This window comes from Trachypithecus francoisi, unplaced genomic scaffold (genome assembly GCF_009764315.1).
Source record: "Trachypithecus francoisi isolate TF-2019V2 unplaced genomic scaffold, Tfra_2.0 Lachesis_group15, whole genome shotgun sequence".
Lineage (NCBI taxonomy): Eukaryota > Metazoa > Chordata > Mammalia > Primates > Cercopithecidae > Trachypithecus > Trachypithecus francoisi.
Window position 1 is genome coordinate 85,566,734 of NW_022681460.1, and position 15,179 is coordinate 85,581,912.

Sequence of the window (15,179 nt, forward strand, 5' to 3'; positions counted from 1 at the left end):
ATTCTACCTTAACATCTTTCCCAATCTGAGGTATATCCTATTGCTTTAATGTGCACTTGCCACTTTGCCGAGACCAGCTCGGTCAGGGAGACCCTAACCCAGCAGCACTAGAGGAATTAAAGACCCACACACAGAAATATAGAGGCGTGAAGTGGGAAATCAGGGGTCTCACAGTCTTCAGAGCTGAGAGCCCCGAACAGAGATTTACCCACATATTTATTGACAGCAAGCCAGTCATTAGTATTGTTTCTATAGATAATAGATTAACTAAAAGTATCCCTTATGGGAAACCAAGGGATGGGCCGAAATCAGGGGAAGGGTCTGGCTAGTTATCTGTGGCAGGAGCATGTCCTTAAGGCACAGATTGCTCATGCTATTGTTTGTGGCTTAAGAATGCCTTTAAGCGATTTTCCACCCTGGGTGGGCCAGGTGTTCCTTGCCCTCATTCCGATAAACCCACAACCTTCCAGTGTGGGCATTATGGCCATCATGAACATGTCACAATGCTGCAGAGATTTTGTTTATGGCCAATTTTGGGGCCAGTTTATGGCCAGATTTGGGGGGGCCTGTTCCCAACACCACTTGTTAGTGCATTGATTATCTTCTCACATGTTTATTCACCATTCATATTTTTTCTTCTAAAAATTGTCTAGTCACTGCCAATGATCCTCCCAGGTAGAACAGGTTTATTGTTTACACTTAGCATGAAACTGATGCTCAGACAGTTCAAGTGACTTGCCCAAGCTCACAGAACTAGAGAGAACTCCAAGTGTATTAGTCTGTTCTCACACTGCTATAAGGACATACCCAAGATTGAGTAATTTATAAAGGAAAGAGGTTTAAATGACTTACAGTTCCACATGACTGGGGAGACTTCAGGAAACTTACAATCATAGCAGAGGAGGAAGCACACGTCCTTCTTCACATGAGGGCAGGAAGGAGAAGAATGAGTGCCCAGTGAAGCAGAGGAAGCAGGGGAAGCTTCTTATAAAACCATCAGATCTCATGAGAACTCACTATCATGAGAACAGGACTGGGGAGACTGCCTTATGATTCAATTATCTCCACCTGGTCCTTTCCACGACATTTGGGGATTATGGGAACTACAATTCAAAATGAGATTTGGGTGGGGACATAGCCAAACCGTATCACCAAGTAAGATTTTGACCTCAGTGATCCACTTAAACCATTTCTCTTTTCCCAACACTGTGCTTCTCAAAACACTGATCAGTGCATTTTAACTCTTTTCATTTCAATATCCATGACTTCCTGATCTAAGAAGATTGTCTAAGACACTTCATGAGGAAAGTGCAGTGGAGTGTTCCTGCAAGATTCAGTTTGAATTCTGACAAGAAGCCCTGTCCCAGTTGCCCAGTGGTACCTGAAATCCCTTGGAGATTTGAAGGCTTTTCTACTTCACAATAATCACAATAACCCTCTGAAGTACTTACTACTATTATCATTGTTTTACACATGAGGGGTTAAATAACTTGCCTAATGTGATAAGATCAGGAAGACAGAAAGCAAGAAAAGCATTTAAAGTTCCTCTGAGGCCAGCCATGGTGGCTCACACCTGTAATCCCAGAACTTTGGGAGTCCACGGCAGGAGGATTGTTTGAGCTCAGGAGTTCAAGATTAGCCTGGGCAACATAGCAAGATCCTGTCTCTTTTTTAAATAAAAAATAAAAATAGGCCGGGCGCGGTGGCTCAAGCCTGTAATCCCAGCACTTTGGGAGGCCGAGACGGGCGGATCACGAGGTCAGGAGATCGAGACCATCCTGGCTAACATGGTGAAACCCCGTCTCTACTAAAAAATACAAAAAAAACTAGCCGGGCGACATGGCGGGCGCCTGTAGTCCCAGCTGCTTGGGAGGCTGAGGCAGGAGAATGGCGTAAACCCAGGAGGCGGAGCTTGCAGTGAGCTGAGACCCGGCCACTGCACTCCAGCCTGGGCGGCAGAGCGAGACTCCGTCTCAAAAAAAAAAATAAAAATAAAAATAAAAATAAATAAAATCAAAACCCCTCTGAGTTACAAAAAGATCGATCAGATTTGTTAAGAAAAACACTTTGCGGAGGAGATGAAAGCAAGTGACAAAAGACAGCTTCTTCCCCCACTTTCCCCCAGATTCAGCCTTGAAGAATCACAGGGCAGCATAGCAAGGAATCTTTCAGAGCATCTGTCTGAACCTATTATTATTATTATTCAGCAAAGAAACTGAGTCATTATCTAATTTACCAGAATCAAGTAATGGCAAGAATACAGAGGCAGAAACTCCAGCCAGGGCTGATGTTTGGGGGGTCTCGGGAGAATAAGTGCACGCTTCAAAACATGGAGAAACTTCATGGTCTTTTTAGCTGAACTTTCTATAACAAGGACTCTCAGTTAACAAGGAGCATAGCTACCCTTAAAATCTAAATAAAACAGATAGTGGTCTAACGAGTGTTTGTGTGTGTGTGTGTGTGTGTGTGTGTACGCATGCAGATCTAGAATAGTCTTTTGCTTATGGTTGCATATTCTATCTTAGCCTTTATGGTTTTCCAGCAGTAAGAATCCACTTCATCCTAATGTATAGCTTCGGATCCTGATACCTTCCTTATCAGGAGGCTGATTCTTCCCCACCTTACCTCATCAGCTGACAATAGCTCCAGGGAAGGGAACAGGTCAAATATGACCACAGCCAGGAGGAGCATTTAATGTAGGAGAATGTTAAGCATGAAGGAGAGAAAGCCCATTCCATCTGATTTCTGGTGACTTGTTAGAAGACAAACAAAGGAAAAGTAAAGCAAATCTAAGGTGAGATGTGATGCTTTGCCCACCTCTCTGGCCAAAGTCATGGAAGGAAGAGGCAGGAAAGGGGGACATGAAGGGCAGAAGCCATTACCCACTTCACATTCGGAAGTGTAGGAGAGGTAATCTCACAAGTGGTCCCCACCACATACTGAGATTTGTAGACAATGAACTTGAGTTTGGCTCTCCTAACCCATTCTCAGTTTCTGAAATGGAATGGATGAGATCCCAGAATCTGCTGAATGTCCACAGATGTATTCTGAAATGAGTGAACATTTGGCTAGACATTTGCTGGAGGAGATCCCCATTCCTAGGACAAAGACTCTGTAGCTGAGGAATGCACATTTAGAATAGGAGAGAAAGCCAAATTGGGAACCCACAGCATAAGCAAGGGCTAATGAAGGTCTGGGTCAGTAGGTAGGGCTTAGCAGACTAGTTTAAACCACAAGAGAACAGTCCTCAAGCTACACTAGCTGCAGATTTTAGCAATGGATGTCGGAAGGATGCTGAATTGAAGTAAGCCCTCTAAATTCCCAGACATCATTTTGGAGAAGAGCAGTGAGAGGGAGCTAATCTAAAATACTAAATCATTCATAGCATATGAATTATGTGATCAGCAGAGATGCTTTAAACCATTGGATGGTACAGCATGTACTGCGTATGTCTAAAATACAGTTTTCCTATCACCCAGGAATAAGTATTCCTTTTGTAGGAAAAAGCAGATCTATTTTAAAGATGAAAAGTATCCATGTTTTCTGTGCTTATCTGATTGTAATGCTATAATTTTTTAATGTACTGACATCAGCTTAAGTGGAAAGGGAAAACATTGAAGTGATATGTGAAAGAGCCTGGATATAGTATTTGAAGCCATCAGAAATCCAGGCATCTAGCCCTCCTCTCTCTCTTTCTTGTTCTTGTATCTCTCTCTCTCTCCCTCCCCCCAGTTCCATATGCATATGACCATATGTGTGGCCAGCAGAGAAGAATATTATTCAATCTCAATCCCACTCCTAAATTTATTAGTTCCCAGAAAACAAATATGGCTGCTAGGGAGAGCATCTGCTGGGGGTTGTGGCATAGTTATTACAGAATTGAGATCACTATCATGCCTGTCTGCAAGTCTTTTTCTTTTTAACTTCACATTAACATTTTCCCATATCATTAACTATTTGTGAAAATATTTAATATGTGTGCTTAACAGCCTATTCTCCTCTTGTTTATCATTCAGTTTTTACCCCAATGCTTTTCTAGTATTATAGAAATAATACTGTGTTGAACATGCTTAGACTTATTTTTGTGCCCATATTTACTTCCTGAGGACAAGTTCATAGACATGAAATTACTAATTCCTAAGGATCTGGAATTTCTAGCTGTCTAATAGTGAAAATTCTTAAACTACTATGGTTTATAAAATATCACTTATAAATATAGTTATTCTTAAAACAAGAATATTCAGTATATTCATTCTTTTGCACACACACTGAAATTATTACATTAGTTAGGAATTGTAATTTAGTGCAAGTTGATATAGTTTTCTGTTTTGAATTGAATAATATTTTAGATTTGTGGTAGTGTTTTTATGACTGTAAGTATGACAAATACCAAAAGCTGAAGACATTTGTTTCTGTACTTTTTAAAATGTTGGAGTAAATTCTTTTCTTTTCTAGACTTTGCTATAAATATCCACAAATACAATGCCACATTAGTCTGTGAAGATGCTTAGCTTAGCTTTGAGAAATCATCTTCTGGAGTAAAGCAAATTTTGTTTAAGATGGAGTTTACAGTGCCTAAGAGAATAAATGATGCACACATTTGGAAATATAAATACTTCAAGTAAGATCTGTCGCAAAGCATATACAAGCCCCAAAGGCAAGCTCAGTATGTTCAGGAAGGAGTGAGCACTGCTACCAGTTGTTATTCTAATGAATCACTTATTGAACAATACTGTAATCATTTGCTCACACCTCATATTTCCCCAATTAGAGAGGCATCCTGCCTTGTCTATCTTACTTATCCTTGCAACTAGAGTGGGAATTCAATGTGTGTGTGTTGAACTGAATGGTAGGGCAATAAATAGATAGATCTATAAAGGGATGGTAATCATTCGTGAAGACCTAGGTAGTGCTCTACTATGAACTGGGTGGCCACTGAATTGCTCAGGTTCAGATACAGAGAGGAAACCTGGAAGAGAGAGAGGAAGTCAGTCTTCCAAACCATTCCTTCCACCTTTGATCTCAGTGGTGGAAGCCCAATGGATTCTTCTTGCCCACTGTACAGACAAAACCAATTCACAGCACAGATGAAAACTGAGACAACAGTGTCACAGCAGAGAAAGAGTTTAATTATCACGAAGTAGCCCATCAACAGGACAGGAGATTTTTCTCAAATTCACTCCCTTAAGAGATCAGAGGCTAGAGTTTTTTTGTTTGTTTTTTTTTTTTTTTTTTGAGACAGAGTCTCGCTCTGTCGCCCAGGCTGGAGTGCAGTGGCGCGATTTCGGCTCACTGTAAGCTCCACCTCCCGGGTTCACGCCATTCTCCTGCCTCAGCCTACCTAGTAGCTGAGACTACAGGTGCCCACCATCACGCCCGGCTAGTTTTTTTGTATTTTTAGTAGAGATGCGGTTTCACTGTATGAGCCGGGATGGGATGGTCTGGATCTCCTGACCTCATGATCCGCCCGCCTCAGCCTCCCAAAGTGCTGGGATTACAGGCATGAGCCACCGCGCCCGGACGAGGCTAGAGTTCTTAAAGATAATTTGGTGGGGAGTAGGTGCAGTAGGTTAGAGAATGCTGCTAAGTGTTTGGGGATGAAATAGGAGTGTCCAAACTGTCTTCCCATGCTGAGTCAGTTTCTAGGTATGAGTCACAGGTCTGGGTGGTGTCAGTCGGTCTGCCAGAATGGAAAAATCTGAAAAATTTTTCAAAGACCAATCTTAAGGTTTTGACAATAGAGATGTTATCTGTAAGAGCAATTGGTGAAGTTACAGATCATGTTACCTCTGGGTACATGACTGAGCAGTAAGCTATTATAGAAAAGCAATCTAGGGGACAATGGCTGGTTATCGTTTAACTGCACCTACATCTTAGCAGAATTCAGCCCTTCCCATAATCCTAACCTTGCGGCCTTTCATTAGTCTTACCAAGGCAGTTTCAGTCCCCAGAGGGGGTCAGTTTGGTGAGGGACTATTATCATCCTTGCTTCAAAGTTAAACTATAAGCTAAATTTCTCCATAGTTAGCTTGGCCTACACCCAGGAATGAACAAAGACAGCTTCTGAGGTTAGAAGCAGGATGGAGTCGGCTATGTCAGATTTTTCTCTCAGTCATAGTTTTTGCAAAGGTGGTTTCATTGGAAGGCATCAACTATGCTACTAATAGGAATGGTAGAAAGTAAATTTCTCCACATCTTCTGTATGTCTGTTATAGTACACAGACTTACATTGTGTATTTGTTTATTTATAGCACTGGTGAAAGAAGTCAGGCCCTGGATCCAGCAGCGTAATGTTTAATCTCTAAGGCTCTAAGCTTCATTGTAAAATGGGGATAATGGTGGCACCGACCTCAAAGTGCTCTGAAGACTGAATAGGAGAAACACATAGAGAACTCAGCTTTTTGTCAGGCCCATAGAGAGTCATCAGCAACTATCAGCCTTCGTGATGTTGAGAATGTTAAAGCAACCTAAATATGGCCTGAGAAGGACTCTGTACTTCTATATTTGAGTCCTGGTGGATGAACTGTAACCTAGCTTAATAGGCAGACAAAATTGAAAACCTAACTGGGTGGTATGCACCTGTAACACTAGCTATGTCTTGGCCAATCCCAGTGGCCATACTTCCATTCATATGCTGCTGAGTGTTCAAACAGTGTTCAAATAAGGGATACGCTGAGCTGTAACCAACCCAGCCATTCTGTGCCTCACTTTCAGTTTCTGTGCGTCATTTCCCTTTTTCTTGTCTAGAAATCTTCTTCCACCATTTGACTGAGCTGGAGCTTCTGTGAATCTGCCATGATTCTGGGGGCTGCCCAATTCACAAATCGTTCATTGCTCAGATTAAACTCCTGTAAATTTAATTTGGCTGAAGTTCTTCTTTTATCAAGAATTAATGTGATCCTTGCTCTACCAGTTATTACACATTCAAAGTTTGTAAAATACTTTCAGCTTTTGTCAGGTTAAAATCCCATACTGACTCAACTGAAGGACATGGATCAAAAATGGAAATGCCATTTGATAAATGTGCTTGTCTAAAATTCATGAAATGCTAAAAATTACTTCTTAAAAATCCAGCATTTCTTTGTGACTAGATTCAGAAATTCACCCAAGGTAGAATAAAAACCTCTAGAAAGGCAAAGTACCCAGGGAATATTTCCTGCCCCTAAATCTTTTTTTTTTTTTTTTAAGATGAAGGCTTGCTCTTGTCCCCCAGGCTGGAGTGCAATGGTGCAACCTCAGCTCACTGCAACCTCTGCCTCCCGGGTTCAAGCAATTCTCCTGCCTCAGCCTCCTGTGTAGCTGGGATTACAGGTGCCTGCCACCACACCCATCTAATTTTTGTATTTGAAGTAGAAATGGGGTTTCACCATGTTGGCCAGGCTGGTCTCTAACTCCTGACCCCAGGTGATCCACACACCTCAGCCTCCCAAAATGCTGGGATTACAGGCATGAGCCACTACACCTGGCCTCCTGCCCCTAAATCTTTTGAAGAACACTGCAGCTTTCCCATTTTGTTTACATCTATACTCCCTAATACCATTATTTGCTTGTACACATAGCTATCCTATTTTTTTAATAAAAAGGTAAACCTCTACTGCTCTCATGTTTTAACCAATAGCTGATTGGATATTCTGTGTAAAGTCTATATCAGTTTCCCTCTTAATATAATATGAATCTGGGCTTCTAAGGCAAATAGTGGTGGGCTATTCTCCTGTTGGTGGCACCTCATGGAAAAATTTTCTAAGGGCAAAGTAAATGAATCAAGGTCGTCAACAGTTTTACTGATCTTTACTCATCTTTTGATGCCATGGACTGGTACCAAGTATGAGCTAAGCTCTTTGAATTCAAAACATAACCCCAGCTATTGATTTTAATAGAGAACTAGCTCCTTATCATTAAACGTGTGAAGGTCTGTGGGAATCTTGTTTATATGGGTCTGATAACAGTGCTTACCGGAATTGTAAGGTGCATGCTGTGACCCCCTGCACACAAAGAGTTTCAGATTACTTTCGGGTAAATTAAATGCATAAAGAATAAAACAATAAGCATGCCTCCATGTGCAGGCAACATGATTCATCACCACACAGTAGTAATTATAACAGAGCCTGGCCTTGCTGTCTATTTTTAGTACTATTAGAAAGAAGAACTGGAGCTCAATGTTTTCAAAACAAAAGCTATAATTTTTGAAAATGACTTTTAACATTTTATTTGAGAATACAACTTTCTCAGTTAACTAAGGGTACATTTTACAGTACCAAAAGTATCTAAAAGAAGTTATGTTAATTAGATTTTATCCTTCTGAGAGTACTTTAGTGGGAATTATTTTAATGGCATAAAAGAGATTTGTTAACACTGATTTTGAATTTGTTTAAATGAAAATAGGCCTGGGAGAGTGTTTCTCAGTCTTGGGTTATGAGTAGACCATCTTTTAAAATGTTTAAACTATGTTATATTGAATACATACAAAAGAATATATATAATCTATAAGCAAGGTATGAATGTGTGTATGTGCATGTGTGTGTGTGTGTGTGTGTGTGTTTTCAAGACAGGATCTCATTCTGTCACCCAGCCTGGAATGTAGTCATACAATCATGGAGGCTGCTCATTGCAGCCTCCAACTCCTGGGCTTAAGCAACCTTCCCCTCTCAGCTTCCTGAGTAATTAGGACTACAGGCATGTGCCACCATGCCTGGCTAATTTTTATATTTGTAGAGATGTGGTCTCACTATGTTGTCTAGACTGGCCTCAAACTCCTGGCCCCAAGTGATCCTCCTTTCCTGGCCTCCCAAATTGTTGGGATTACAGGAATGAACCACCATGTCCAGCCAATGTTTTTTAAATGAACCCATCACCTAGCTTAAGAAGTAGGTCACACAATGATGAAACCCACTGGGGACTCCCTTTCTTCCACTCTAACCCCCTGAAGAATCCACTTGCTGGTTTTGAGCTTAGCTTTACTTTGTGTTTTCAAAAATACTTTTACCATATATGAACCCATCACTAAACAACATACTGTTCAAATTTACTTCATAAAAATTGCTTTATACACTCTGTAACAGTCTACAGCTTGCTTTCTTAATTCAATTTTGTTGCTATAATTTATCCCTGTTGTTCCTTATAGTTCTCGTTCATTCATTTCAACTGCTCTATAAAATTCCATTGTGTGAATATACTTCAATAGATTGAACTAGTCTTCTGCCTACAGACATTTTGATTATTTCCTGTTTTTTTCACTATGATGCTGCTGCTGTGACCATTTTTTAACACTGAAAGTTATTTTTTTTCTGAGATACTTCATCAGTGCTTTAGATTTTAGCTATTTCCATAGGTATACAGCGGCATCTCATTTTTAAAAAACATGCAATTCTCAATTGACTTTTGAGATTGAGCTTATTTTCATAATATTTTTGCATATGCTTATTTGCTACCTGAATATCTTTCTTTCCTGAGGCGTATTCTGATCTTTTGCCCATTTTTGTTAAATTAAGTGTTCATTTTCTTATTGTTGACTTTTAAGAGTTCTTTATGTGTTTTGGATACAAGTCCTATGTCACATGTGTGTTTCGCAAAGATTTGCTCCCAGTCTGTAATTTGCCTTTTCATTCTCTTAGCTGTGTCTTTCACAGGGCAGAAGTTTTACATTTTAATGTAGTCCAACTTATCAATTTTTTTCTTTCATGGATTATGCTTTTGACAAGATATCTAAGAACTAATTGCCAAACCCAAGTTCACCTAGATTAACTCCTATGTTACCTTCCAGAGGTTTTATAGTTTTGCATTTTACATTAGGTCTATGATCCATTTTAAGCTAATTTTTGTGAAAAATGTAAGGTCTGTGTCTGGATTTTCTTGTGTGCGGATGTCCAGTTGTTCCGGCACTATTTGTTGAAAAAAAAGTGTGTCCAGGGTCAGTTGATTATATTTGTGTGCGTCTGTTCCTGAGCTCTCTATTCTGTTTTTTGATCTGTTTGTTTATTCTTATGCCAGTATCACACTGTTTTGAGTACTGTGCTTTATAATAAGTCTTGAAATCAGGTAATGCCAGTCCTCTGAGTTTGTTCTATTTCTTTAATATTATGTTGGCTATTCTGAGTCTTTTGCCTTTCCAGATACACTTTATAATTAGTTTATCAATACCCACAAAATAACTTGCTGGGATTTTGATTTGGATTGCATTAAACCTACAGATCAAGTTGGGAAGAACTGGTAGCTTAGTACTGTCAGAACTTTCCATCCATGGGCATAGAATCTCTCTCTAATAATTTAGATCTTCTTTGATTTATTTTTTTAAAAATCAGAGTTCTTGTGGTTAAAATTTTGCTACAAATTCACTTTCTTTAATAGATATGCAACTATCCAGTTTATCTACTTCTTGACTGACATTTGATAGTTTCTGACTTTCCAGGGATTTATTAATTTTATATAAATTGTCAAATGTATTGGCATAAAATTGTTAATAATATTCCTTTATTATACTTTTAATATGTGCAGACTGTGTAGTGATGCCCTTCTTGCATTCTTGATGTTGAATATTTGTGTTATCACACCCCCAACCCCTCTACTGACTAATCTATCTACAGGTGCATCAATTTTATTTATCTCCTCAGTGTACCAGCTTTGTGTTGCATTTACTTTCTGTGTTGGTTATCTGTCTTCTATTTCATTGATTTCTGTTCTGATTGTTACTATTTTCTTTCTTCTTCTTACTTTGTGTTTCATTAATCTTCTTTTTCCAGTTTTTTAATGTGAGAGCTGAGGTCATGGTTTTGCATCCTATCTTATTTTCTAACATAGGTGGTGAGTGCTATAAGGTTTCCCCTAATTAATGCTTTAGCAGAATCCCAAAACATTGGATATGTTATGCTTTCATTTCCATTCAGCTTAAAATACTAGGAGAAGCACTTGCAAAATGGTAAAGTTAGTACTCCTCAAAATCTGCCCCTTTGTGAAAACAATGAGCTCACTGGCAACAATTGTCAAAATTCAGAATTCCAGCAATTAACCAAAGGCTTGCAACAATCTAAGGAGTGTTTATTCAAGAACATCAGATGAACCTCAGTAAGAGCAGTGACCTTTGTGGAGTGACCCTGTTCTCATCCCTTGCCCTATAGCTCATTGGTAGCCTTGAAAACCAATAGCCTTTCACTATAGTAGCTATGAAAACCAGCAGCCTAACAGCCATAGGAGTGGGCAGAATGGATTTGGAGCTCCCCCAAAAACCCCATCCCCAGAGAATTGTCATATTTGACCTCTCTGGAAGCTCCCTGGAAAAGCTCCATTCTCAGAGCTTGTCTTTATTTTACTTCACTGAGAGCATATTCCACGTCAACAATCTTTTCACCAGAGCATTTGTAAAAATCAATGAATAGCAACAGTTTAACATCACCACTGCCGGAGGCAGTGACAGTATTTCGGGCTAACACGAGTCTCACAAGGCTGACCAAAAATCTTAAAAGGAAAATCTAGGGAGTAAGATATCCATAAAAGGCTTTGAAAAATTCCAACATATTTCTGAGATTCTAGAAGGCCGTATGCATGCTTAGGGTTGTGTGCATGCCCAGGAAAGAATTGAGAAGGCTCCAATTTCTCACCTCAGGCGGATCTTGAGGCTCTGTGAAAAACTTGACTTTAGGGAGGCTAAAATTCATCTTTAGGAAGATTAAAGCAAAGTTGCAAACTGCCTGCCAGATCACTGAAGGCATGCCTCAACATACACCTTAGCCATTTGGCAAAGGTTGGAAGACTTACTGGTTCAAGTTCCTTAAGGAAATCTCTATCCAGCCATTACCCAACCACTAAGCTAACTACAGAGATTTCAGTGGTTACATGCAAAAAATATAGACCTTATACAATTATGCAGAAAAGACACTAAGCAAACAAACAGCAGCAGCAGCAGCAACAGTCACAAACAACCCCGCACTGGGAGAAGGGGAATCTGATTACCAAAGTCACTACATTTTATTATGTAAAATGTTCAGTTTTCAAGAACAACAAAAAATGAGACATGCAAAGAAGCATGATGATATGGCCCCCCCAAAAAAACTGCTAATAGAGACTGTCCCTGAGGAAAACCAGATGTTGGACTTACAAGACAAAGGGTTTAAATATGTTCAAAGAACTAATGGAAACTATGTAGAAGGAATTAAAGATAATTATGATGTTTCATCAAATATCAATACATAGAAACTATTTTTAAAAACTAGTTATTTCAAAATATAAAAAGCTGAAATTAAAATTTAGTAGAAGAGCTCAATAGCATATTGAATTAGCAGAAGAAAGGATAAGAAAAATTGAAGATATGTCAATTGAGATGATCTAGTCTAAGGTACAAGAGAAAAAAAAAGAATAGAGAAAAAAAGGATAGTGCCTCAGAGACTCATGGGACATCATTAAGTTTACCAACATAAACATAAAGGAAGTCACAGAGGAGAGGAGAGAGAGAGAGAAAGGAATAGAAAGAATATTTTTAAAAATAATGGCTGAAAACTATCCAAAGATAATTAAAAACAACTACACATCTAAGAAGCTCAATTAATGCCACATAAGATAAACACAAAGAGATCCCCACATAGATACATCATAATCAAACCTTTAAAATACACAGAGAGAATGTAAATGAAACAAAAGAAAAATGAATCATCCATGGAAGGGATTATAATAATAAAATTAACAGCTGACTTCTCACGGAGGCCACAAGGCCATGGGATGACATATTTGAAGGGCTGAAAGAAAAAGAATTCACCAAGAATTCTATATTCAGAAAAACTAACCTTCAAAAGCTAAGGGAAATTAAGGCATTTCCAGATAAAGAAAAAACAAGAGAAATTACCATTAGCAGACCTGCCCTACTAAAAGTACTAAAAGGAGCCATTCAGGCTGAGGAAAGAAACCCTAGAAAGTTACATGAAACCACACAGGAAATAAAGAATATCAGTAAAGGCATATGTATATATAAGAGACATTGTAATGTATATTCTATGAAAATATAATTCACATACCAAAAAATTCATCCTTTTTTTTTTTTTTTTTTTTTTTTTTTGAGACGGAGTCTCGCTCTGTCGCCCGGACTGGAGTGCAGTGGCCAGATCTCAGCTCACTGCAAGCTCTGCCTCCTGGGTTTACGCCATTCTCCTGCCTCAGCCTCCCGAGTAGCTGGGACTACAGGCGCCAGCCACCTCGCCCGGCTAGTTTTTGTATTTTTATTAGAGACGGGGTTTCAGCGTATTAGCCAGGATGGTCTCGATCTCCTGACCTCGTGATCCGCCCGCCTCGGCCTCCCAAAGTGCTGGGATTACAGGCTTGAGCCACCGCGCCCGGCCAAATTCATCCTTTTAAAGTGTACAGTTCAGTGGTTTTTAGTATCTTCAGAGAGTTGTGCAACCATCACCACTGTCTCATTTTAGAACATTTTTATCACCCTTAAATAGAAAAATAATGGCAACCTCCCATGCCTTCTACTTTCATCCCCTGGCAACCAATAATCTACTTTCTGTCTCTATGGATTTGTCTATTCATGCCATTTAATATAAATGGAATAATAAAATATACACTTTTGGACTGACTTCTGCCACTTAGGATAACTCTTTAAAGATCCATTCATGTTATAGCATGCATGAGTATTTCATTCCTTTTGATAGCAGAATCATATTCCATTGTATGACTATACCACATTTTGTTTATCTGTTCATCAGTTGAAGGACACTTGGATTGTTTCAATTGTTTGGCTTTTATGAATAATGCTGCTATGAATATTCATGTACAAGTTTTTATGGGTGGACATATATTTGAAATTCTCTTGAGTACAATACCTAGGATTAAAATTTCTAGGTCACATAATAATTCTATGGTTAACTTTTTGAGAAATTGCCAAACTGTGTTCCAAATGGCTGCACCATTTCACAATCACATCAGCAATGTATAAAGGTTTCAGTTTCTTCACATTCCTGACAACACTTGTTATTGTCCATGATTTTAGCCAACCTAGTGGATGTGAAGTGTTATTTCATTGTGTTTTTTATTTCTATTTTTCTAGTGACTAGTGATACTGAGTATGCTTTCCTGTAATTATTGGCCATTTGTATATCTTCTTTGGAAAAATGTCTGTTCAAACCCTTTGTTCATTGGTACATTGAGTTATTTCTCTTTTTATTGTCAAGTTGGTAAGAGTCATTTGTATATTCTGGATACTAGATTTTTATCAGATATACGATTTGGAAATACTTTCTCCATTCAGTGGGTTGTTTTTCACTTCTTGATAGTGTCCTTTGTTGTAAAAAGAGTTTTTAATTTTGATGATGTCCAATTTATTTTTTTCCACTTTGAAAGTGTTTTAACTTTTTTTTTCATATTCTGCATTAGTTTAAGTAGCAAGAAAGTACTTTGTCAAACTTAAAAGACATAACAGATAAGACTTTTCAGTCCTCAAATTGTAAAAAATTCTGATTTTTTATGCTGATCGATTTGTTAAGTTTTTTTAACTGCCTCAAGTTAATTTCAGTAATTTTTTTCCTAACATTTTTTATCTTAAACGTTTTACATTTAATCATTTGTATGAATACCTAAAACTGGACTGGCTTCTTTGTGGAATTAATCATTCTATAATTATGTATTTATTTTGCTATTCAGATTTTCTAAGCAATGCTTGTTTATTTCTTAACATATTGTTATTGATGTCTTGAGTTTCTTTTTTTCTGGAGATGGAGTCTCGCTCTGTCGCCTAGGCTGGAGTGCAGTGGCATGATCTCGGCTCACTGCAAGCTCCGCCTCCTGTGTTCATGCCATTCTCCTGCCTCAGCCTCTTAAGTAGCTGGGACTACAGGCGCCCGCCACCACCCCTGGCTAATTTTTTTGTATTTTTTAGTAGTAGAGACAGGGTTTCACCGTGTTAGCTAGAAAGGTCTCGATCTCCTGACCTCGTGATCCTCCAGCCTGGCCTCCCAAAGTGCTAGGATTACAGGCGTGAGCCACTGTGCCTGGCTGATGTCTTGAGTTTCTATCAACCATACTGTAAGTAACATATATTTGTACTTAGATTTTAAAAACAATCAAATATTTTCATTGCACTTTACCCTTCATGACATAGCTGTTAAATTTGCCCTAACTTCTATCATTATTTCATAGTCCCTATTGTTTTTTATGCTGACTAGTTGACTAGTTCTTTCATCCTAGCAGTTTTATTT